At 43.3% G+C, this 19,722-nt stretch overlaps 37 non-coding genes and 2 pseudogenes across 37 annotated transcripts; all 39 read right to left on the reverse strand.

Moving 5' to 3' along the window:
• Window positions 1–343: 343 nt before the first annotated feature.
• Window positions 344–462, reverse strand: LOC137949277 (5S ribosomal RNA). The gene has a single exon (XR_011111807.1). It is a non-coding gene; the product is annotated as a 5S ribosomal RNA (ribosomal RNA).
• Window positions 463–844: 382 nt separating this feature from the next.
• On the reverse strand, window positions 845–963 carry LOC137949255 (5S ribosomal RNA). Its single transcript, XR_011111788.1, has one exon. It is a non-coding gene; the product is annotated as a 5S ribosomal RNA (ribosomal RNA).
• A 382-nt stretch (window positions 964–1,345) lies between these two features.
• Window positions 1,346–1,464, reverse strand: LOC137949278 (5S ribosomal RNA). The gene has a single exon (XR_011111808.1). It is a non-coding gene; the product is annotated as a 5S ribosomal RNA (ribosomal RNA).
• A 382-nt stretch (window positions 1,465–1,846) lies between these two features.
• LOC137949256 (5S ribosomal RNA) lies at window positions 1,847–1,965 on the reverse strand. The gene has a single exon (XR_011111789.1). It is a non-coding gene; the product is annotated as a 5S ribosomal RNA (ribosomal RNA).
• A 380-nt stretch (window positions 1,966–2,345) lies between these two features.
• On the reverse strand, window positions 2,346–2,464 carry LOC137949279 (5S ribosomal RNA). The gene has a single exon (XR_011111809.1). It is a non-coding gene; the product is annotated as a 5S ribosomal RNA (ribosomal RNA).
• Window positions 2,465–2,844: 380 nt separating this feature from the next.
• On the reverse strand, window positions 2,845–2,963 carry LOC137949280 (5S ribosomal RNA). Its single transcript, XR_011111810.1, has one exon. It is a non-coding gene; the product is annotated as a 5S ribosomal RNA (ribosomal RNA).
• Window positions 2,964–3,344: 381 nt separating this feature from the next.
• LOC137949281 (5S ribosomal RNA) lies at window positions 3,345–3,463 on the reverse strand. The gene has a single exon (XR_011111811.1). It is a non-coding gene; the product is annotated as a 5S ribosomal RNA (ribosomal RNA).
• A 379-nt stretch (window positions 3,464–3,842) lies between these two features.
• LOC137949282 (5S ribosomal RNA) lies at window positions 3,843–3,961 on the reverse strand. The gene has a single exon (XR_011111812.1). It is a non-coding gene; the product is annotated as a 5S ribosomal RNA (ribosomal RNA).
• A 380-nt stretch (window positions 3,962–4,341) lies between these two features.
• On the reverse strand, window positions 4,342–4,460 carry LOC137949283 (5S ribosomal RNA). Its single transcript, XR_011111813.1, has one exon. It is a non-coding gene; the product is annotated as a 5S ribosomal RNA (ribosomal RNA).
• A 380-nt stretch (window positions 4,461–4,840) lies between these two features.
• Window positions 4,841–4,959, reverse strand: LOC137949284 (5S ribosomal RNA). The gene has a single exon (XR_011111814.1). It is a non-coding gene; the product is annotated as a 5S ribosomal RNA (ribosomal RNA).
• Window positions 4,960–5,339: 380 nt separating this feature from the next.
• Window positions 5,340–5,458, reverse strand: LOC137949286 (5S ribosomal RNA). The gene has a single exon (XR_011111815.1). It is a non-coding gene; the product is annotated as a 5S ribosomal RNA (ribosomal RNA).
• Window positions 5,459–5,838: 380 nt separating this feature from the next.
• LOC137949287 (5S ribosomal RNA) lies at window positions 5,839–5,957 on the reverse strand. The gene has a single exon (XR_011111816.1). It is a non-coding gene; the product is annotated as a 5S ribosomal RNA (ribosomal RNA).
• A 380-nt stretch (window positions 5,958–6,337) lies between these two features.
• LOC137949289 (5S ribosomal RNA) lies at window positions 6,338–6,456 on the reverse strand. The gene has a single exon (XR_011111818.1). It is a non-coding gene; the product is annotated as a 5S ribosomal RNA (ribosomal RNA).
• Window positions 6,457–6,836: 380 nt separating this feature from the next.
• Window positions 6,837–6,955, reverse strand: LOC137949290 (5S ribosomal RNA). The gene has a single exon (XR_011111819.1). It is a non-coding gene; the product is annotated as a 5S ribosomal RNA (ribosomal RNA).
• A 380-nt stretch (window positions 6,956–7,335) lies between these two features.
• Window positions 7,336–7,454, reverse strand: LOC137949291 (5S ribosomal RNA). Its single transcript, XR_011111820.1, has one exon. It is a non-coding gene; the product is annotated as a 5S ribosomal RNA (ribosomal RNA).
• Window positions 7,455–7,834: 380 nt separating this feature from the next.
• LOC137949292 (5S ribosomal RNA) lies at window positions 7,835–7,953 on the reverse strand. The gene has a single exon (XR_011111821.1). It is a non-coding gene; the product is annotated as a 5S ribosomal RNA (ribosomal RNA).
• A 380-nt stretch (window positions 7,954–8,333) lies between these two features.
• LOC137949293 (5S ribosomal RNA) lies at window positions 8,334–8,452 on the reverse strand. The gene has a single exon (XR_011111822.1). It is a non-coding gene; the product is annotated as a 5S ribosomal RNA (ribosomal RNA).
• Window positions 8,453–8,832: 380 nt separating this feature from the next.
• LOC137949294 (5S ribosomal RNA) lies at window positions 8,833–8,951 on the reverse strand. Its single transcript, XR_011111823.1, has one exon. It is a non-coding gene; the product is annotated as a 5S ribosomal RNA (ribosomal RNA).
• A 380-nt stretch (window positions 8,952–9,331) lies between these two features.
• LOC137949295 (5S ribosomal RNA) lies at window positions 9,332–9,450 on the reverse strand. The gene has a single exon (XR_011111824.1). It is a non-coding gene; the product is annotated as a 5S ribosomal RNA (ribosomal RNA).
• A 380-nt stretch (window positions 9,451–9,830) lies between these two features.
• On the reverse strand, window positions 9,831–9,949 carry LOC137949296 (5S ribosomal RNA). The gene has a single exon (XR_011111825.1). It is a non-coding gene; the product is annotated as a 5S ribosomal RNA (ribosomal RNA).
• Window positions 9,950–10,329: 380 nt separating this feature from the next.
• LOC137949297 (5S ribosomal RNA) lies at window positions 10,330–10,448 on the reverse strand. The gene has a single exon (XR_011111826.1). It is a non-coding gene; the product is annotated as a 5S ribosomal RNA (ribosomal RNA).
• Window positions 10,449–10,828: 380 nt separating this feature from the next.
• Window positions 10,829–10,947, reverse strand: LOC137949298 (5S ribosomal RNA). The gene has a single exon (XR_011111827.1). It is a non-coding gene; the product is annotated as a 5S ribosomal RNA (ribosomal RNA).
• Window positions 10,948–11,327: 380 nt separating this feature from the next.
• On the reverse strand, window positions 11,328–11,446 carry LOC137949300 (5S ribosomal RNA). Its single transcript, XR_011111829.1, has one exon. It is a non-coding gene; the product is annotated as a 5S ribosomal RNA (ribosomal RNA).
• A 380-nt stretch (window positions 11,447–11,826) lies between these two features.
• On the reverse strand, window positions 11,827–11,945 carry LOC137949302 (5S ribosomal RNA). The gene has a single exon (XR_011111830.1). It is a non-coding gene; the product is annotated as a 5S ribosomal RNA (ribosomal RNA).
• Window positions 11,946–12,325: 380 nt separating this feature from the next.
• On the reverse strand, window positions 12,326–12,444 carry LOC137949303 (5S ribosomal RNA). Its single transcript, XR_011111831.1, has one exon. It is a non-coding gene; the product is annotated as a 5S ribosomal RNA (ribosomal RNA).
• A 380-nt stretch (window positions 12,445–12,824) lies between these two features.
• On the reverse strand, window positions 12,825–12,924 carry LOC137949257 (5S ribosomal RNA; annotated as a pseudogene).
• Window positions 12,925–13,304: 380 nt separating this feature from the next.
• LOC137949304 (5S ribosomal RNA) lies at window positions 13,305–13,423 on the reverse strand. Its single transcript, XR_011111832.1, has one exon. It is a non-coding gene; the product is annotated as a 5S ribosomal RNA (ribosomal RNA).
• A 380-nt stretch (window positions 13,424–13,803) lies between these two features.
• Window positions 13,804–13,922, reverse strand: LOC137949305 (5S ribosomal RNA). Its single transcript, XR_011111833.1, has one exon. It is a non-coding gene; the product is annotated as a 5S ribosomal RNA (ribosomal RNA).
• Window positions 13,923–14,302: 380 nt separating this feature from the next.
• Window positions 14,303–14,421, reverse strand: LOC137949198 (5S ribosomal RNA). Its single transcript, XR_011111736.1, has one exon. It is a non-coding gene; the product is annotated as a 5S ribosomal RNA (ribosomal RNA).
• A 380-nt stretch (window positions 14,422–14,801) lies between these two features.
• LOC137949199 (5S ribosomal RNA) lies at window positions 14,802–14,920 on the reverse strand. The gene has a single exon (XR_011111737.1). It is a non-coding gene; the product is annotated as a 5S ribosomal RNA (ribosomal RNA).
• A 380-nt stretch (window positions 14,921–15,300) lies between these two features.
• Window positions 15,301–15,419, reverse strand: LOC137949200 (5S ribosomal RNA). The gene has a single exon (XR_011111738.1). It is a non-coding gene; the product is annotated as a 5S ribosomal RNA (ribosomal RNA).
• Window positions 15,420–15,799: 380 nt separating this feature from the next.
• On the reverse strand, window positions 15,800–15,918 carry LOC137949201 (5S ribosomal RNA). The gene has a single exon (XR_011111739.1). It is a non-coding gene; the product is annotated as a 5S ribosomal RNA (ribosomal RNA).
• Window positions 15,919–16,298: 380 nt separating this feature from the next.
• Window positions 16,299–16,417, reverse strand: LOC137949202 (5S ribosomal RNA). Its single transcript, XR_011111740.1, has one exon. It is a non-coding gene; the product is annotated as a 5S ribosomal RNA (ribosomal RNA).
• Window positions 16,418–16,797: 380 nt separating this feature from the next.
• On the reverse strand, window positions 16,798–16,916 carry LOC137949205 (5S ribosomal RNA). The gene has a single exon (XR_011111742.1). It is a non-coding gene; the product is annotated as a 5S ribosomal RNA (ribosomal RNA).
• A 380-nt stretch (window positions 16,917–17,296) lies between these two features.
• On the reverse strand, window positions 17,297–17,415 carry LOC137949206 (5S ribosomal RNA). The gene has a single exon (XR_011111743.1). It is a non-coding gene; the product is annotated as a 5S ribosomal RNA (ribosomal RNA).
• A 380-nt stretch (window positions 17,416–17,795) lies between these two features.
• Window positions 17,796–17,895, reverse strand: LOC137949258 (5S ribosomal RNA; annotated as a pseudogene).
• A 380-nt stretch (window positions 17,896–18,275) lies between these two features.
• Window positions 18,276–18,394, reverse strand: LOC137949207 (5S ribosomal RNA). Its single transcript, XR_011111744.1, has one exon. It is a non-coding gene; the product is annotated as a 5S ribosomal RNA (ribosomal RNA).
• A 380-nt stretch (window positions 18,395–18,774) lies between these two features.
• On the reverse strand, window positions 18,775–18,893 carry LOC137949208 (5S ribosomal RNA). Its single transcript, XR_011111745.1, has one exon. It is a non-coding gene; the product is annotated as a 5S ribosomal RNA (ribosomal RNA).
• A 380-nt stretch (window positions 18,894–19,273) lies between these two features.
• On the reverse strand, window positions 19,274–19,392 carry LOC137949209 (5S ribosomal RNA). The gene has a single exon (XR_011111746.1). It is a non-coding gene; the product is annotated as a 5S ribosomal RNA (ribosomal RNA).
• Window positions 19,393–19,722: the final 330 nt, after the last annotated feature.

Below are 19,722 nucleotides of genomic sequence, written 5' to 3' on the forward strand. Positions count from 1 at the left end.
GCTTCACTCTCCCCCACGTTCTTTTCCACATTCCTACATCAAATAAAATAGAAAATTAAAATCCAACTCACGCAAAAATCGAGATATATAAAAATTTTTGACAATGAGCGCCATTAAACAATAAAACTGAACCGAACTGCATTCATGACGGGTTAAACAAATCAAAATCATACTTTTTTTTTTTTTTTCCTTTTTCCTCCTGCTCTTCTACCCGAACGATTCGAACCCTTAAAAAACATAAAACAAAGTGTATGTGCAAAAACGTGTTTCGCCGCCCCTAACCGCGGCCTTGTGAGGGGCAAATTAGCAGGCAGCACAGGAACAAAGGGCAAAAAAAAAAAAAGGGGTGCAACACGAGGACTTCCCAGGAGGTCACCCATCCTAGTACTACTCTCGCCCAAGCGCGCTTAACTTCGGAGTTCTGATGGGATCCGGTGCATTAGTGCTGGTATGATCGCACCCGTTTCTGTTACCCTCTCCATCCTACCAATCCCTTCCCCGGCTTCACTCTCCCCCACGTTCTTTTCCACATTCCTACATCAAATAAAATAGAAAATTAAAATCCAACTCACGCAAAAATCGAGATATATAAAAAATTTTGACAATGAGCGCCATTAAACAATAAAACTGAACCGAACTGCATTCATGACGGGTTAAACAAATCAAAATCATACTTTTTTTTTTTTTTTCCTTTTTCCTCCTGCTCTTCTACCCGAACGATTCGAACCCTTAAAAAACATAAAACAAACTGTATGTGCAAAAACGTGTTTCGCCGCCCCTAACCGCGGCCTTGTGAGGGGCAAATTAGCAGGCAGCACAGGAACAAAGGGCAAAAAAAAAAAAAGGGGTGCAACACGAGGACTTCCCAGGAGGTCACCCATCCTAGTACTACTCTCGCCCAAGCGAGCTTAACTTCGGAGTTCTGATGGGATCCGGTGCATTAGTGCTGGTATGATCGCACCCGTTTCTGTTACCCTCTCCATCCTACCAATCCCTTCCCCGGCTTCACTCTCCCCCACGTTCTTTTCCACATTCCTACATCAAATAAAATAGAAAATTAAAATCCAACTCACGCAAAAATCGAGATATATAAAAAATTTTGACAATGAGCGCCATTAAACAATAAAACTGAACCGAACTGCATTCATGACGGGTTAAACAAATCAAAATCATACTTTTTTTTTTTTTTTCCTTTTTCCTCCTGCTCTTCTACCCGAACGATTCGAACCCTTAAAAAACATAAAACAAAGTGTATGTGCAAAAACGTGTTTCGCCGCCCCTAACCGCGGCCTTGTGAGGGGCAAATTAGCAGGCAGCACAGGAACAAAGGGCAAAAAAAAAAAAAGGGGTGCAACACGAGGACTTCCCAGGAGGTCACCCATCCTAGTACTACTCTCGCCCAAGCGCGCTTAACTTCGGAGTTCTGATGGGATCCGGTGCATTAGTGCTGGTATGATCGCACCCGTTTCTGTTACCCTCTCCATCCTACCAATCCCTTCCCCGGCTTCACTCTCCCCCACGTTCTTTTCCACATTCCTACATCAAATAAAATAGAAAATTAAAATCCAACTCACGCAAAAATCGAGATATATAAAAAATTTTGACAATGAGCGCCATTAAACAATAAAACTGAACCGAACTGCATTCATGACGGGTTAAACAAATCAAAATCATACTTTTTTTTTTTTTTTCCTTTTTCCTCCTGCTCTTCTACCCGAACGATTCGAACCCTTAAAAAACATAAAACAAAGTGTATGTGCAAAAACGTGTTTCGCCGCCCCTAACCGCGGCCTTGTGAGGGGCAAATTAGCAGGCAGCACAGGAACAAAGGGCAAAAAAAAAAAAAGGGGTGCAACACGAGGACTTCCCAGGAGGTCACCCATCCTAGTACTACTCTCGCCCAAGCGAGCTTAACTTCGGAGTTCTGATGGGATCCGGTGCATTAGTGCTGGTATGATCGCACCCGTTTCTGTTACCCTCTCCATCCTACCAATCCCTTCCCCGGCTTCACTCTCCCCCACGTTCTTTTCCACATTCCTACATCAAATAAAATAGAAAATTAAAATCCAACTCACGCAAAAATCGAGATATATAAAAAATTTTGACAATGAGCGCCATTAAACAATAAAACTGAACCGAACTGCATTCATGACGGGTTAAACAAATCAAAATCATACTTTTTTTTTTTTTCCTTTTTCCTCCTGCTCTTCTACCCGAACGATTCGAACCCTTAAAAAACATAAAACAAACTGTATGTGCAAAAACGTGTTTCGCCGCCCCTAACCGCGGCCTTGTGAGGGGCAAATTAGCAGGCAGCACAGGAACAAAGGGCAAAAAAAAAAAAAGGGGTGCAACACGAGGACTTCCCAGGAGGTCACCCATCCTAGTACTACTCTCGCCCAAGCGCGCTTAACTTCGGAGTTCTGATGGGATCCGGTGCATTAGTGCTGGTATGATCGCACCCGTTTCTGTTACCCTCTCCATCCTACCAATCCCTTCCCCGGCTTCACTCTCCCCCACGTTCTTTTCCACATTCCTACATCAAATAAAATAGAAAATTAAAATCCAACTCACGCAAAAATCGAGATATATAAAAAATTTTGACAATGAGCGCCATTAAACAATAAAACTGAACCGAACTGCATTCATGACGGGTTAAACAAATCAAAATCATACTTTTTTTTTTTTTCCTTTTTCCTCCTGCTCTTCTACCCGAACGATTCGAACCCTTAAAAAACATAAAACAAAGTGTATGTGCAAAAACGTGTTTCGCCGCCCCTAACCGCGGCCTTGTGAGGGGCAAATTAGCAGGCAGCACAGGAACAAAGGGCAAAAAAAAAAAAAGGGGTGCAACACGAGGACTTCCCAGGAGGTCACCCATCCTAGTACTACTCTCGCCCAAGCGCGCTTAACTTCGGAGTTCTGATGGGATCCGGTGCATTAGTGCTGGTATGATCGCACCCGTTTCTGTTACCCTCTCCATCCTACCAATCCCTTCCCCCGGCTTCACTCTCCCCCACGTTCTTTTCCACATTCCTACATCAAATAAAATAGAAAATTAAAATCCAACTCACGCAAAAATCGAGATATATAAAAAATTTTGACAATGAGCGCCATTAAACAATAAAACTGAACCGAACTGCATTCATGACGGGTTAAACAAATCAAAATCATACTTTTTTTTTTTTTCCTTTTTCCTCCTGCTCTTCTACCCGAACGATTCGAACCCTTAAAAAACATAAAACAAAGTGTATGTGCAAAAACGTGTTTCGCCGCCCCTAACCGCGGCCTTGTGAGGGGCAAATTAGCAGGCAGCACAGGAACAAAGGGCAAAAAAAAAAAAAGGGGTGCAACACGAGGACTTCCCAGGAGGTCACCCATCCTAGTACTACTCTCGCCCAAGCGCGCTTAACTTCGGAGTTCTGATGGGATCCGGTGCATTAGTGCTGGTATGATCGCACCCGTTTCTGTTACCCTCTCCATCCTACCAATCCCTTCCCCGGCTTCACTCTCCCCCACGTTCTTTTCCACATTCCTACATCAAATAAAATAGAAAATTAAAATCCAACTCACGCAAAAATCGAGATATATAAAAAATTTTGACAATGAGCGCCATTAAACAATAAAACTGAACCGAACTGCATTCATGACGGGTTAAACAAATCAAAATCATACTTTTTTTTTTTTCCTTTTTCCTCCTGCTCTTCTACCCGAACGATTCGAACCCTTAAAAAACATAAAACAAAGTGTATGTGCAAAAACGTGTTTCGCCGCCCCTAACCGCGGCCTTGTGAGGGGCAAATTAGCAGGCAGCACAGGAACAAAGGGCAAAAAAAAAAAAAGGGGTGCAACACGAGGACTTCCCAGGAGGTCACCCATCCTAGTACTACTCTCGCCCAAGCGCGCTTAACTTCGGAGTTCTGATGGGATCCGGTGCATTAGTGCTGGTATGATCGCACCCGTTTCTGTTACCCTCTCCATCCTACCAATCCCTTCCCCGGCTTCACTCTCCCCCACGTTCTTTTCCACATTCCTACATCAAATAAAATAGAAAATTAAAATCCAACTCACGCAAAAATCGAGATATATAAAAAATTTTGACAATGAGCGCCATTAAACAATAAAACTGAACCGAACTGCATTCATGACGGGTTAAACAAATCAAAATCATACTTTTTTTTTTTTTCCTTTTTCCTCCTGCTCTTCTACCCGAACGATTCGAACCCTTAAAAAACATAAAACAAAGTGTATGTGCAAAAACGTGTTTCGCCGCCCCTAACCGCGGCCTTGTGAGGGGCAAATTAGCAGGCAGCACAGGAACAAAGGGCAAAAAAAAAAAAAGGGGTGCAACACGAGGACTTCCCAGGAGGTCACCCATCCTAGTACTACTCTCGCCCAAGCGCGCTTAACTTCGGAGTTCTGATGGGATCCGGTGCATTAGTGCTGGTATGATCGCACCCGTTTCTGTTACCCTCTCCATCCTACCAATCCCTTCCCCGGCTTCACTCTCCCCCACGTTCTTTTCCACATTCCTACATCAAATAAAATAGAAAATTAAAATCCAACTCACGCAAAAATCGAGATATATAAAAAATTTTGACAATGAGCGCCATTAAACAATAAAACTGAACCGAACTGCATTCATGACGGGTTAAACAAATCAAAATCATACTTTTTTTTTTTTTCCTTTTTCCTCCTGCTCTTCTACCCGAACGATTCGAACCCTTAAAAAACATAAAACAAAGTGTATGTGCAAAAACGTGTTTCGCCGCCCCTAACCGCGGCCTTGTGAGGGGCAAATTAGCAGGCAGCACAGGAACAAAGGGCAAAAAAAAAAAAAGGGGTGCAACACGAGGACTTCCCAGGAGGTCACCCATCCTAGTACTACTCTCGCCCAAGCGCGCTTAACTTCGGAGTTCTGATGGGATCCGGTGCATTAGTGCTGGTATGATCGCACCCGTTTCTGTTACCCTCTCCATCCTACCAATCCCTTCCCCGGCTTCACTCTCCCCCACGTTCTTTTCCACATTCCTACATCAAATAAAATAGAAAATTAAAATCCAACTCACGCAAAAATCGAGATATATAAAAAATTTTGACAATGAGCGCCATTAAACAATAAAACTGAACCGAACTGCATTCATGACGGGTTAAACAAATCAAAATCATACTTTTTTTTTTTTTCCTTTTTCCTCCTGCTCTTCTACCCGAACGATTCGAACCCTTAAAAAACATAAAACAAAGTGTATGTGCAAAAACGTGTTTCGCCGCCCCTAACCGCGGCCTTGTGAGGGGCAAATTAGCAGGCAGCACAGGAACAAAGGGCAAAAAAAAAAAAAGGGGTGCAACACGAGGACTTCCCAGGAGGTCACCCATCCTAGTACTACTCTCGCCCAAGCGCGCTTAACTTCGGAGTTCTGATGGGATCCGGTGCATTAGTGCTGGTATGATCGCACCCGTTTCTGTTACCCTCTCCATCCTACCAATCCCTTCCCCGGCTTCACTCTCCCCCACGTTCTTTTCCACATTCCTACATCAAATAAAATAGAAAATTAAAATCCAACTCACGCAAAAATCGAGATATATAAAAAATTTTGACAATGAGCGCCATTAAACAATAAAACTGAACCGAACTGCATTCATGACGGGTTAAACAAATCAAAATCATACTTTTTTTTTTTTTCCTTTTTCCTCCTGCTCTTCTACCCGAACGATTCGAACCCTTAAAAAACATAAAACAAAGTGTATGTGCAAAAACGTGTTTCGCCGCCCCTAACCGCGGCCTTGTGAGGGGCAAATTAGCAGGCAGCACAGGAACAAAGGGCAAAAAAAAAAAAAGGGGTGCAACACGAGGACTTCCCAGGAGGTCACCCATCCTAGTACTACTCTCGCCCAAGCGCGCTTAACTTCGGAGTTCTGATGGGATCCGGTGCATTAGTGCTGGTATGATCGCACCCGTTTCTGTTACCCTCTCCATCCTACCAATCCCTTCCCCGGCTTCACTCTCCCCCACGTTCTTTTCCACATTCCTACATCAAATAAAATAGAAAATTAAAATCCAACTCACGCAAAAATCGAGATATATAAAAAATTTTGACAATGAGCGCCATTAAACAATAAAACTGAACCGAACTGCATTCATGACGGGTTAAACAAATCAAAATCATACTTTTTTTTTTTTTCCTTTTTCCTCCTGCTCTTCTACCCGAACGATTCGAACCCTTAAAAAACATAAAACAAACTGTATGTGCAAAAACGTGTTTCGCCGCCCCTAACCGCGGCCTTGTGAGGGGCAAATTAGCAGGCAGCACAGGAACAAAGGGCAAAAAAAAAAAAAGGGGTGCAACACGAGGACTTCCCAGGAGGTCACCCATCCTAGTACTACTCTCGCCCAAGCGCGCTTAACTTCGGAGTTCTGATGGGATCCGGTGCATTAGTGCTGGTATGATCGCACCCGTTTCTGTTACCCTCTCCATCCTACCAATCCCTTCCCCGGCTTCACTCTCCCCCACGTTCTTTTCCACATTCCTACATCAAATAAAATAGAAAATTAAAATCCAACTCACGCAAAAATCGAGATATATAAAAAATTTTGACAATGAGCGCCATTAAACAATAAAACTGAACCGAACTGCATTCATGACGGGTTAAACAAATCAAAATCATACTTTTTTTTTTTTTCCTTTTTCCTCCTGCTCTTCTACCCGAACGATTCGAACCCTTAAAAAACATAAAACAAAGTGTATGTGCAAAAACGTGTTTCGCCGCCCCTAACCGCGGCCTTGTGAGGGGCAAATTAGCAGGCAGCACAGGAACAAAGGGCAAAAAAAAAAAAAGGGGTGCAACACGAGGACTTCCCAGGAGGTCACCCATCCTAGTACTACTCTCGCCCAAGCGCGCTTAACTTCGGAGTTCTGATGGGATCCGGTGCATTAGTGCTGGTATGATCGCACCCGTTTCTGTTACCCTCTCCATCCTACCAATCCCTTCCCCGGCTTCACTCTCCCCCACGTTCTTTTCCACATTCCTACATCAAATAAAATAGAAAATTAAAATCCAACTCACGCAAAAATCGAGATATATAAAAAATTTTGACAATGAGCGCCATTAAACAATAAAACTGAACCGAACTGCATTCATGACGGGTTAAACAAATCAAAATCATACTTTTTTTTTTTTTCCTTTTTCCTCCTGCTCTTCTACCCGAACGATTCGAACCCTTAAAAAACATAAAACAAACTGTATGTGCAAAAACGTGTTTCGCCGCCCCTAACCGCGGCCTTGTGAGGGGCAAATTAGCAGGCAGCACAGGAACAAAGGGCAAAAAAAAAAAAAGGGGTGCAACACGAGGACTTCCCAGGAGGTCACCCATCCTAGTACTACTCTCGCCCAAGCGCGCTTAACTTCGGAGTTCTGATGGGATCCGGTGCATTAGTGCTGGTATGATCGCACCCGTTTCTGTTACCCTCTCCATCCTACCAATCCCTTCCCCGGCTTCACTCTCCCCCACGTTCTTTTCCACATTCCTACATCAAATAAAATAGAAAATTAAAATCCAACTCACGCAAAAATCGAGATATATAAAAAATTTTGACAATGAGCGCCATTAAACAATAAAACTGAACCGAACTGCATTCATGACGGGTTAAACAAATCAAAATCATACTTTTTTTTTTTTTCCTTTTTCCTCCTGCTCTTCTACCCGAACGATTCGAACCCTTAAAAAACATAAAACAAACTGTATGTGCAAAAACGTGTTTCGCCGCCCCTAACCGCGGCCTTGTGAGGGGCAAATTAGCAGGCAGCACAGGAACAAAGGGCAAAAAAAAAAAAAGGGGTGCAACACGAGGACTTCCCAGGAGGTCACCCATCCTAGTACTACTCTCGCCCAAGCGCGCTTAACTTCGGAGTTCTGATGGGATCCGGTGCATTAGTGCTGGTATGATCGCACCCGTTTCTGTTACCCTCTCCATCCTACCAATCCCTTCCCCGGCTTCACTCTCCCCCACGTTCTTTTCCACATTCCTACATCAAATAAAATAGAAAATTAAAATCCAACTCACGCAAAAATCGAGATATATAAAAAATTTTGACAATGAGCGCCATTAAACAATAAAACTGAACCGAACTGCATTCATGACGGGTTAAACAAATCAAAATCATACTTTTTTTTTTTTTCCTTTTTCCTCCTGCTCTTCTACCCGAACGATTCGAACCCTTAAAAAACATAAAACAAACTGTATGTGCAAAAACGTGTTTCGCCGCCCCTAACCGCGGCCTTGTGAGGGGCAAATTAGCAGGCAGCACAGGAACAAAGGGCAAAAAAAAAAAAAGGGGTGCAACACGAGGACTTCCCAGGAGGTCACCCATCCTAGTACTACTCTCGCCCAAGCGCGCTTAACTTCGGAGTTCTGATGGGATCCGGTGCATTAGTGCTGGTATGATCGCACCCGTTTCTGTTACCCTCTCCATCCTACCAATCCCTTCCCCGGCTTCACTCTCCCCCACGTTCTTTTCCACATTCCTACATCAAATAAAATAGAAAATTAAAATCCAACTCACGCAAAAATCGAGATATATAAAAAATTTTGACAATGAGCGCCATTAAACAATAAAACTGAACCGAACTGCATTCATGACGGGTTAAACAAATCAAAATCATACTTTTTTTTTTTTTCCTTTTTCCTCCTGCTCTTCTACCCGAACGATTCGAACCCTTAAAAAACATAAAACAAAGTGTATGTGCAAAAACGTGTTTCGCCGCCCCTAACCGCGGCCTTGTGAGGGGCAAATTAGCAGGCAGCACAGGAACAAAGGGCAAAAAAAAAAAAAGGGGTGCAACACGAGGACTTCCCAGGAGGTCACCCATCCTAGTACTACTCTCGCCCAAGCGCGCTTAACTTCGGAGTTCTGATGGGATCCGGTGCATTAGTGCTGGTATGATCGCACCCGTTTCTGTTACCCTCTCCATCCTACCAATCCCTTCCCCGGCTTCACTCTCCCCCACGTTCTTTTCCACATTCCTACATCAAATAAAATAGAAAATTAAAATCCAACTCACGCAAAAATCGAGATATATAAAAAATTTTGACAATGAGCGCCATTAAACAATAAAACTGAACCGAACTGCATTCATGACGGGTTAAACAAATCAAAATCATACTTTTTTTTTTTTTCCTTTTTCCTCCTGCTCTTCTACCCGAACGATTCGAACCCTTAAAAAACATAAAACAAAGTGTATGTGCAAAAACGTGTTTCGCCGCCCCTAACCGCGGCCTTGTGAGGGGCAAATTAGCAGGCAGCACAGGAACAAAGGGCAAAAAAAAAAAAAGGGGTGCAACACGAGGACTTCCCAGGAGGTCACCCATCCTAGTACTACTCTCGCCCAAGCGCGCTTAACTTCGGAGTTCTGATGGGATCCGGTGCATTAGTGCTGGTATGATCGCACCCGTTTCTGTTACCCTCTCCATCCTACCAATCCCTTCCCCGGCTTCACTCTCCCCCACGTTCTTTTCCACATTCCTACATCAAATAAAATAGAAAATTAAAATCCAACTCACGCAAAAATCGAGATATATAAAAAATTTTGACAATGAGCGCCATTAAACAATAAAACTGAACCGAACTGCATTCATGACGGGTTAAACAAATCAAAATCATACTTTTTTTTTTTTTCCTTTTTCCTCCTGCTCTTCTACCCGAACGATTCGAACCCTTAAAAAACATAAAACAAAGTGTATGTGCAAAAACGTGTTTCGCCGCCCCTAACCGCGGCCTTGTGAGGGGCAAATTAGCAGGCAGCACAGGAACAAAGGGCAAAAAAAAAAAAAGGGGTGCAACACGAGGACTTCCCAGGAGGTCACCCATCCTAGTACTACTCTCGCCCAAGCGCGCTTAACTTCGGAGTTCTGATGGGATCCGGTGCATTAGTGCTGGTATGATCGCACCCGTTTCTGTTACCCTCTCCATCCTACCAATCCCTTCCCCGGCTTCACTCTCCCCCACGTTCTTTTCCACATTCCTACATCAAATAAAATAGAAAATTAAAATCCAACTCACGCAAAAATCGAGATATATAAAAAATTTTGACAATGAGCGCCATTAAACAATAAAACTGAACCGAACTGCATTCATGACGGGTTAAACAAATCAAAATCATACTTTTTTTTTTTTTCCTTTTTCCTCCTGCTCTTCTACCCGAACGATTCGAACCCTTAAAAAACATAAAACAAACTGTATGTGCAAAAACGTGTTTCGCCGCCCCTAACCGCGGCCTTGTGAGGGGCAAATTAGCAGGCAGCACAGGAACAAAGGGCAAAAAAAAAAAAAGGGGTGCAACACGAGGACTTCCCAGGAGGTCACCCATCCTAGTACTACTCTCGCCCAAGCGCGCTTAACTTCGGAGTTCTGATGGGATCCGGTGCATTAGTGCTGGTATGATCGCACCCGTTTCTGTTACCCTCTCCATCCTACCAATCCCTTCCCCGGCTTCACTCTCCCCCACGTTCTTTTCCACATTCCTACATCAAATAAAATAGAAAATTAAAATCCAACTCACGCAAAAATCGAGATATATAAAAAATTTTGACAATGAGCGCCATTAAACAATAAAACTGAACCGAACTGCATTCATGACGGGTTAAACAAATCAAAATCATACTTTTTTTTTTTTTCCTTTTTCCTCCTGCTCTTCTACCCGAACGATTCGAACCCTTAAAAAACATAAAACAAACTGTATGTGCAAAAACGTGTTTCGCCGCCCCTAACCGCGGCCTTGTGAGGGGCAAATTAGCAGGCAGCACAGGAACAAAGGGCAAAAAAAAAAAAAGGGGTGCAACACGAGGACTTCCCAGGAGGTCACCCATCCTAGTACTACTCTCGCCCAAGCGCGCTTAACTTCGGAGTTCTGATGGGATCCGGTGCATTAGTGCTGGTATGATCGCACCCGTTTCTGTTACCCTCTCCATCCTACCAATCCCTTCCCCGGCTTCACTCTCCCCCACGTTCTTTTCCACATTCCTACATCAAATAAAATAGAAAATTAAAATCCAACTCACGCAAAAATCGAGATATATAAAAAATTTTGACAATGAGCGCCATTAAACAATAAAACTGAACCGAACTGCATTCATGACGGGTTAAACAAATCAAAATCATACTTTTTTTTTTTTTCCTTTTTCCTCCTGCTCTTCTACCCGAACGATTCGAACCCTTAAAAAACATAAAACAAACTGTATGTGCAAAAACGTGTTTCGCCGCCCCTAACCGCGGCCTTGTGAGGGGCAAATTAGCAGGCAGCACAGGAACAAAGGGCAAAAAAAAAAAAAGGGGTGCAACACGAGGACTTCCCAGGAGGTCACCCATCCTAGTACTACTCTCGCCCAAGCGCGCTTAACTTCGGAGTTCTGATGGGATCCGGTGCATTAGTGCTGGTATGATCGCACCCGTTTCTGTTACCCTCTCCATCCTACCAATCCCTTCCCCGGCTTCACTCTCCCCCACGTTCTTTTCCACATTCCTACATCAAATAAAATAGAAAATTAAAATCCAACTCACGCAAAAATCGAGATATATAAAAAATTTTGACAATGAGCGCCATTAAACAATAAAACTGAACCGAACTGCATTCATGACGGGTTAAACAAATCAAAATCATACTTTTTTTTTTTTTCCTTTTTCCTCCTGCTCTTCTACCCGAACGATTCGAACCCTTAAAAAACATAAAACAAAGTGTATGTGCAAAAACGTGTTTCGCCGCCCCTAACCGCGGCCTTGTGAGGGGCAAATTAGCAGGCAGCACAGGAACAAAGGGCAAAAAAAAAAAAAGGGGTGCAACACGAGGACTTCCCAGGAGGTCACCCATCCTAGTACTACTCTCGCCCAAGCGCGCTTAACTTCGGAGTTCTGATGGGATCCGGTGCATTAGTGCTGGTATGATCGCACCCGTTTCTGTTACCCTCTCCATCCTACCAATCCCTTCCCCGGCTTCACTCTCCCCCACGTTCTTTTCCACATTCCTACATCAAATAAAATAGAAAATTAAAATCCAACTCACGCAAAAATCGAGATATATAAAAAATTTTGACAATGAGCGCCATTAAACAATAAAACTGAACCGAACTGCATTCATGACGGGTTAAACAAATCAAAATCATACTTTTTTTTTTTTTCCTTTTTCCTCCTGCTCTTCTACCCGAACGATTCGAACCCTTAAAAAACATAAAACAAACTGTATGTGCAAAAACGTGTTTCGCCGCCCCTAACCGCGGCCTTGTGAGGGGCAAATTAGCAGGCAGCACAGGAACAAAGGGCAAAAAAAAAAAAAGGGGTGCAACACGAGGACTTCCCAGGAGGTCACCCATCCTAGTACTACTCTCGCCCAAGCGCGCTTAACTTCGGAGTTCTGATGGGATCCGGTGCATTAGTGCTGGTATGATCGCACCCGTTTCTGTTACCCTCTCCATCCTACCAATCCCTTCCCCGGCTTCACTCTCCCCCACGTTCTTTTCCACATTCCTACATCAAATAAAATAGAAAATTAAAATCCAACTCACGCAAAAATCGAGATATATAAAAAATTTTGACAATGAGCGCCATTAAACAATAAAACTGAACCGAACTGCATTCATGACGGGTTAAACAAATCAAAATCATACTTTTTTTTTTTTTCCTTTTTCCTCCTGCTCTTCTACCCGAACGATTCGAACCCTTAAAAAACATAAAACAAACTGTATGTGCAAAAACGTGTTTCGCCGCCCCTAACCGCGGCCTTGTGAGGGGCAAATTAGCAGGCAGCACAGGAACAAAGGGCAAAAAAAAAAAAAGGGGTGCAACACGAGGACTTTAGTACTACTCTCGCCCAAGCGCGCTTAACTTCGGAGTTCTGATGGGATCCGGTGCATTAGTGCTGGTATGATCGCACCCGTTTCTGTTACCCTCTCCATCCTACCAATCCCTTCCCCGGCTTCACTCTCCCCCACGTTCTTTTCCACATTCCTACATCAAATAAAATAGAAAATTAAAATCCAACTCACGCAAAAATCGAGATATATAAAAAATTTTGACAATGAGCGCCATTAAACAATAAAACTGAACCGAACTGCATTCATGACGGGTTAAACAAATCAAAATCATACTTTTTTTTTTTTTCCTTTTTCCTCCTGCTCTTCTACCCGAACGATTCGAACCCTTAAAAAACATAAAACAAAGTGTATGTGCAAAAACGTGTTTCGCCGCCCCTAACCGCGGCCTTGTGAGGGGCAAATTAGCAGGCAGCACAGGAACAAAGGGCAAAAAAAAAAAAAGGGGTGCAACACGAGGACTTCCCAGGAGGTCACCCATCCTAGTACTACTCTCGCCCAAGCGCGCTTAACTTCGGAGTTCTGATGGGATCCGGTGCATTAGTGCTGGTATGATCGCACCCGTTTCTGTTACCCTCTCCATCCTACCAATCCCTTCCCCGGCTTCACTCTCCCCCACGTTCTTTTCCACATTCCTACATCAAATAAAATAGAAAATTAAAATCCAACTCACGCAAAAATCGAGATATATAAAAAATTTTGACAATGAGCGCCATTAAACAATAAAACTGAACCGAACTGCATTCATGACGGGTTAAACAAATCAAAATCATACTTTTTTTTTTTTTCCTTTTTCCTCCTGCTCTTCTACCCGAACGATTCGAACCCTTAAAAAACATAAAACAAACTGTATGTGCAAAAACGTGTTTCGCCGCCCCTAACCGCGGCCTTGTGAGGGGCAAATTAGCAGGCAGCACAGGAACAAAGGGCAAAAAAAAAAAAAGGGGTGCAACACGAGGACTTCCCAGGAGGTCACCCATCCTAGTACTACTCTCGCCCAAGCGCGCTTAACTTCGGAGTTCTGATGGGATCCGGTGCATTAGTGCTGGTATGATCGCACCCGTTTCTGTTACCCTCTCCATCCTACCAATCCCTTCCCCGGCTTCACTCTCCCCCACGTTCTTTTCCACATTCCTACATCAAATAAAATAGAAAATTAAAATCCAACTCACGCAAAAATCGAGATATATAAAAAATTTTGACAATGAGCGCCATTAAACAATAAAACTGAACCGAACTGCATTCATGACGGGTTAAACAAATCAAAATCATACTTTTTTTTTTTTTCCTTTTTCCTCCTGCTCTTCTACCCGAACGATTCGAACCCTTAAAAAACATAAAACAAACTGTATGTGCAAAAACGTGTTTCGCCGCCCCTAACCGCGGCCTTGTGAGGGGCAAATTAGCAGGCAGCACAGGAACAAAGGGCAAAAAAAAAAAAAGGGGTGCAACACGAGGACTTCCCAGGAGGTCACCCATCCTAGTACTACTCTCGCCCAAGCGCGCTTAACTTCGGAGTTCTGATGGGATCCGGTGCATTAGTGCTGGTATGATCGCACCCGTTTCTGTTACCCTCTCCATCCTACCAATCCCTTCCCCGGCTTCACTCTCCCCCACGTTCTTTTCCACATTCCTACATCAAATAAAATAGAAAATTAAAATCCAACTCACGCAAAAATCGAGATATATAAAAAATTTTGACAATGAGCGCCATTAAACAATAAAACTGAACCGAACTGCATTCATGACGGGTTAAACAAATCAAAATCATACTTTTTTTTTTTTTCCTTTTTCCTCCTGCTCTTCTACCCGAACGATTCGAACCCTTAAAAAACATAAAACAAACTGTATGTGCAAAAACGTGTTTCGCCGCCCCTAACCGCGGCCTTGTGAGGGGCAAATTAGCAGGCAGCACAGGAACAAAGGGCAAAAAAAAAAAAAGGGGTGCAACACGAGGACTTCCCAGGAGGTCACCCATCCTAGTACTACTCTCGCCCAAGCGCGCTTAACTTCGGAGTTCTGATGGGATCCGGTGCATTAGTGCTGGTATGATCGCACCCGTTTCTGTTACCCTCTCCATCCTACCAATCCCTTCCCCGGCTTCACTCTCCCCCACGTTCTTTTCCACATTCCTACATCAAATAAAATAGAAAATTAAAATCCAACTCACGCAAAAATCGAGATATATAAAAAATTTTGACAATGAGCGCCATTAAACAATAAAACTGAACCGAACTGCATTCATGACGGGTTAAACAAATCAAAATCATACTTTTTTTTTTTTTCCTTTTTCCTCCTGCTCTTCTACCCGAACGATTCGAACCCTTAAAAAACATAAAACAAACTGTATGTGCAAAAACGTGTTTCGCCGCCCCTAACCGCGGCCTTGTGAGGGGCAAATTAGCAGGCAGCACAGGAACAAAGGGCAAAAAAAAAAAAAGGGGTGCAACACGAGGACTTCCCAGGAGGTCACCCATCCTAGTACTACTCTCGCCCAAGCGCGCTTAACTTCGGAGTTCTGATGGGATCCGGTGCATTAGTGCTGGTATGATCGCACCCGTTTCTGTTACCCTCTCCATCCTACCAATCCCTTCCCCGGCTTCACTCTCCCCCACGTTCTTTTCCACATTCCTACATCAAATAAAATAGAAAATTAAAATCCAACTCACGCAAAAATCGAGATATATAAAAAATTTTGACAATGAGCGCCATTAAACAATAAAACTGAACCGAACTGCATTCATGACGGGTTAAACAAATCAAAATCATACTTTTTTTTTTTTTCCTTTTTCCTCCTGCTCTTCTACCCGAACGATTCGAACCCTTAAAAAACATAAAACAAACTGTATGTGCAAAAACGTGTTTCGCCGCCCCTAACCGCGGCCTTGTGAGGGGCAAATTAGCAGGCAGCACAGGAACAAAGGGCAAAAAAAAAAAAAGGGGTGCAACACGAGGACTTCCCAGGAGGTCACCCATCCTAGTACTACTCTCGCCCAAGCGCGCTTAACTTCGGAGTTCTGATGGGATCCGGTGCATTAGTGCTGGTATGATCGCACCCGTTTCTGTTACCCTCTCCATCCTACCAATCCCTTCCCCGGCTTCACTCTCCCCCACGTTCTTTTCCACATTCCTACATCAAATAAAATAGAAAATTAAAATCCAACTCACGCAAAAATCGAGATATATAAAAAATTTTGACAATGAGCGCCATTAAACAATAAAACTGAACCGAACTGCATTCATGACGGGTTAAACAAATCAAAATCATACTTTTTTTTTTTTTCCTTTTTCCTCCTGCTCTTCTACCCGAACGATTCGAACCCTTAAAAAACATAAAACAAAGTGTATGTGCAAAAACGTGTTTCGCCGCCCCTAACCGCGGCCTTGTGAGGGGCAAATTAGCAGGCAGCACAGGAACAAAGGGCAAAAAAAAAAAAAGGGGTGCAACACGAGGACTTCCCAGGAGGTCACCCATCCTAGTACTACTCTCGCCCAAGCGCGCTTAACTTCGGAGTTCTGATGGGATCCGGTGCATTAGTGCTGGTATGATCGCACCCGTTTCTGTTACCCTCTCCATCCTACCAATCCCTTCCCCGGCTTCACTCTCCCCCACGTTCTTTTCCACATTCCTACATCAAATAAAATAGAAAATTAAAATCCAACTCACGCAAAAATCGAGATATATAAAAAATTTTGACAATGAGCGCCATTAAACAATAAAACTGAACCGAACTGCATTCATGACGGGTTAAACAAATCAAAATCATACTTTTTTTTTTTTTCCTTTTTCCTCCTGCTCTTCTACCCGAACGATTCGAACCCTTAAAAAACATAAAACAAACTGTATGTGCAAAAACGTGTTTCGCCGCCCCTAACCGCGGCCTTGTGAGGGGCAAATTAGCAGGCAGCACAGGAACAAAGGGCAAAAAAAAAAAAAGGGGTGCAACACGAGGACTTCCCAGGAGGTCACCCATCCTAGTACTACTCTCGCCCAAGCGCGCTTAACTTCGGAGTTCTGATGGGATCCGGTGCATTAGTGCTGGTATGATCGCACCCGTTTCTGTTACCCTCTCCATCCTACCAATCCCTTCCCCGGCTTCACTCTCCCCCACGTTCTTTTCCACATTCCTACATCAAATAAAATAGAAAATTAAAATCCAACTCACGCAAAAATCGAGATATATAAAAAATTTTGACAATGAGCGCCATTAAACAATAAAACTGAACCGAACTGCATTCATGACGGGTTAAACAAATCAAAATCATACTTTTTTTTTTTTTCCTTTTTCCTCCTGCTCTTCTACCCGAACGATTCGAACCCTTAAAAAACATAAAACAAACTGTATGTGCAAAAACGTGTTTCGCCGCCCCTAACCGCGGCCTTGTGAGGGGCAAATTAGCAGGCAGCACAGGAACAAAGGGCAAAAAAAAAAAAAGGGGTGCAACACGAGGACTTCCCAGGAGGTCACCCATCCTAGTACTACTCTCGCCCAAGCGCGCTTAACTTCGGAGTTCTGATGGGATCCGGTGCATTAGTGCTGGTATGATCGCACCCGTTTCTGTTACCCTCTCCATCCTACCAATCCCTTCCCCGGCTTCACTCTCCCCCACGTTCTTTTCCACATTCCTACATCAAATAAAATAGAAAATTAAAATCCAACTCACGCAAAAATCGAGATATATAAAAAATTTTGACAATGAGCGCCATTAAACAATAAAACTGAACCGAACTGCATTCATGACGGGTTAAACAAATCAAAATCATACTTTTTTTTTTTTTCCTTTTTCCTCCTGCTCTTCTACCCGAACGATTCGAACCCTTAAAAAACATAAAACAAACTGTATGTGCAAAAACGTGTTTCGCCGCCCCTAACCGCGGCCTTGTGAGGGGCAAATTAGCAGGCAGCACAGGAACAAAGGGCAAAAAAAAAAAAAGGGGTGCAACACGAGGACTTTAGTACTACTCTCGCCCAAGCGCGCTTAACTTCGGAGTTCTGATGGGATCCGGTGCATTAGTGCTGGTATGATCGCACCCGTTTCTGTTACCCTCTCCATCCTACCAATCCCTTCCCCGGCTTCACTCTCCCCCACGTTCTTTTCCACATTCCTACATCAAATAAAATAGAAAATTAAAATCCAACTCACGCAAAAATCGAGATATATAAAAAATTTTGACAATGAGCGCCATTAAACAATAAAACTGAACCGAACTGCATTCATGACGGGTTAAACAAATCAAAATCATACTTTTTTTTTTTTTCCTTTTTCCTCCTGCTCTTCTACCCGAACGATTCGAACCCTTAAAAAACATAAAACAAACTGTATGTGCAAAAACGTGTTTCGCCGCCCCTAACCGCGGCCTTGTGAGGGGCAAATTAGCAGGCAGCACAGGAACAAAGGGCAAAAAAAAAAAAAGGGGTGCAACACGAGGACTTCCCAGGAGGTCACCCATCCTAGTACTACTCTCGCCCAAGCGCGCTTAACTTCGGAGTTCTGATGGGATCCGGTGCATTAGTGCTGGTATGATCGCACCCGTTTCTGTTACCCTCTCCATCCTACCAATCCCTTCCCCGGCTTCACTCTCCCCCACGTTCTTTTCCACATTCCTACATCAAATAAAATAGAAAATTAAAATCCAACTCACGCAAAAATCGAGATATATAAAAAATTTTGACAATGAGCGCCATTAAACAATAAAACTGAACCGAACTGCATTCATGACGGGTTAAACAAATCAAAATCATACTTTTTTTTTTTTTCCTTTTTCCTCCTGCTCTTCTACCCGAACGATTCGAACCCTTAAAAAACATAAAACAAAGTGTATGTGCAAAAACGTGTTTCGCCGCCCCTAACCGCGGCCTTGTGAGGGGCAAATTAGCAGGCAGCACAGGAACAAAGGGCAAAAAAAAAAAAAGGGGTGCAACACGAGGACTTCCCAGGAGGTCACCCATCCTAGTACTACTCTCGCCCAAGCGCGCTTAACTTCGGAGTTCTGATGGGATCCGGTGCATTAGTGCTGGTATGATCGCACCCGTTTCTGTTACCCTCTCCATCCTACCAATCCCTTCCCCGGCTTCACTCTCCCCCACGTTCTTTTCCACATTCCTACATCAAATAAAATAGAAAATTAAAATCCAACTCACGCAAAAATCGAGATATATAAAAAATTTTGACAATGAGCGCCATTAAACAATAAAACTGAACCGAACTGCATTCATGACGGGTTAAACAAATCAAAATCATACTTTTTTTTTTTTTCCTTTTTCCTCCTGCTCTTCTACCCGAACGATTCGAACCCTTAAAAAACATAAAACAAACTGTATGTGCAAAAACGTGTTTCGCCGCCCCTAACCGCGGCCTTGTGAGGGGCAAATTAGCAGGCAGCACAGGAACAAAGGGCAAAAAAAAAAAAAGGGGTGCAACACGAGGACTTCCCAGGAGGTCACCCATCCTAGTACTACTCTCGCCCAAGCGCGCTTAACTTCGGAGTTCTGATGGGATCCGGTGCATTAGTGCTGGTATGATCGCACCCGTTTCTGTTACCCTCTCCATCCTACCAATCCCTTCCCCGGCTTCACTCTCCCCCACGTTCTTTTCCACATTCCTACATCAAATAAAATAGAAAATTAAAATCCAACTCACGCAAAAATCGAGATATATAAAAAATTTTGACAATGAGCGCCATTAAACAATAAAACTGAACCGAACTGCATTCATGACGGGTTAAACAAATCAAAATCATACTTTTTTTTTTTTTCCTTTTTCCTCCTGCTCTTCTACCCGAACGATTCGAACCCTTAAAAAACATAAAACAAAGTGTATGTGCAAAAACGTGTTTCGCCGCCCCTAACCGCGGCCTTGT

The sequence above is a fragment of the Aristolochia californica genome, unplaced genomic scaffold (assembly GCF_029961685.1).
Source record: "Aristolochia californica isolate CCGP_79_NKW_82.1479 unplaced genomic scaffold, dmAriCali1.0.hap1 SCAF_132, whole genome shotgun sequence".
NCBI lineage: Eukaryota > Viridiplantae > Streptophyta > Magnoliopsida > Piperales > Aristolochiaceae > Aristolochia > Aristolochia californica.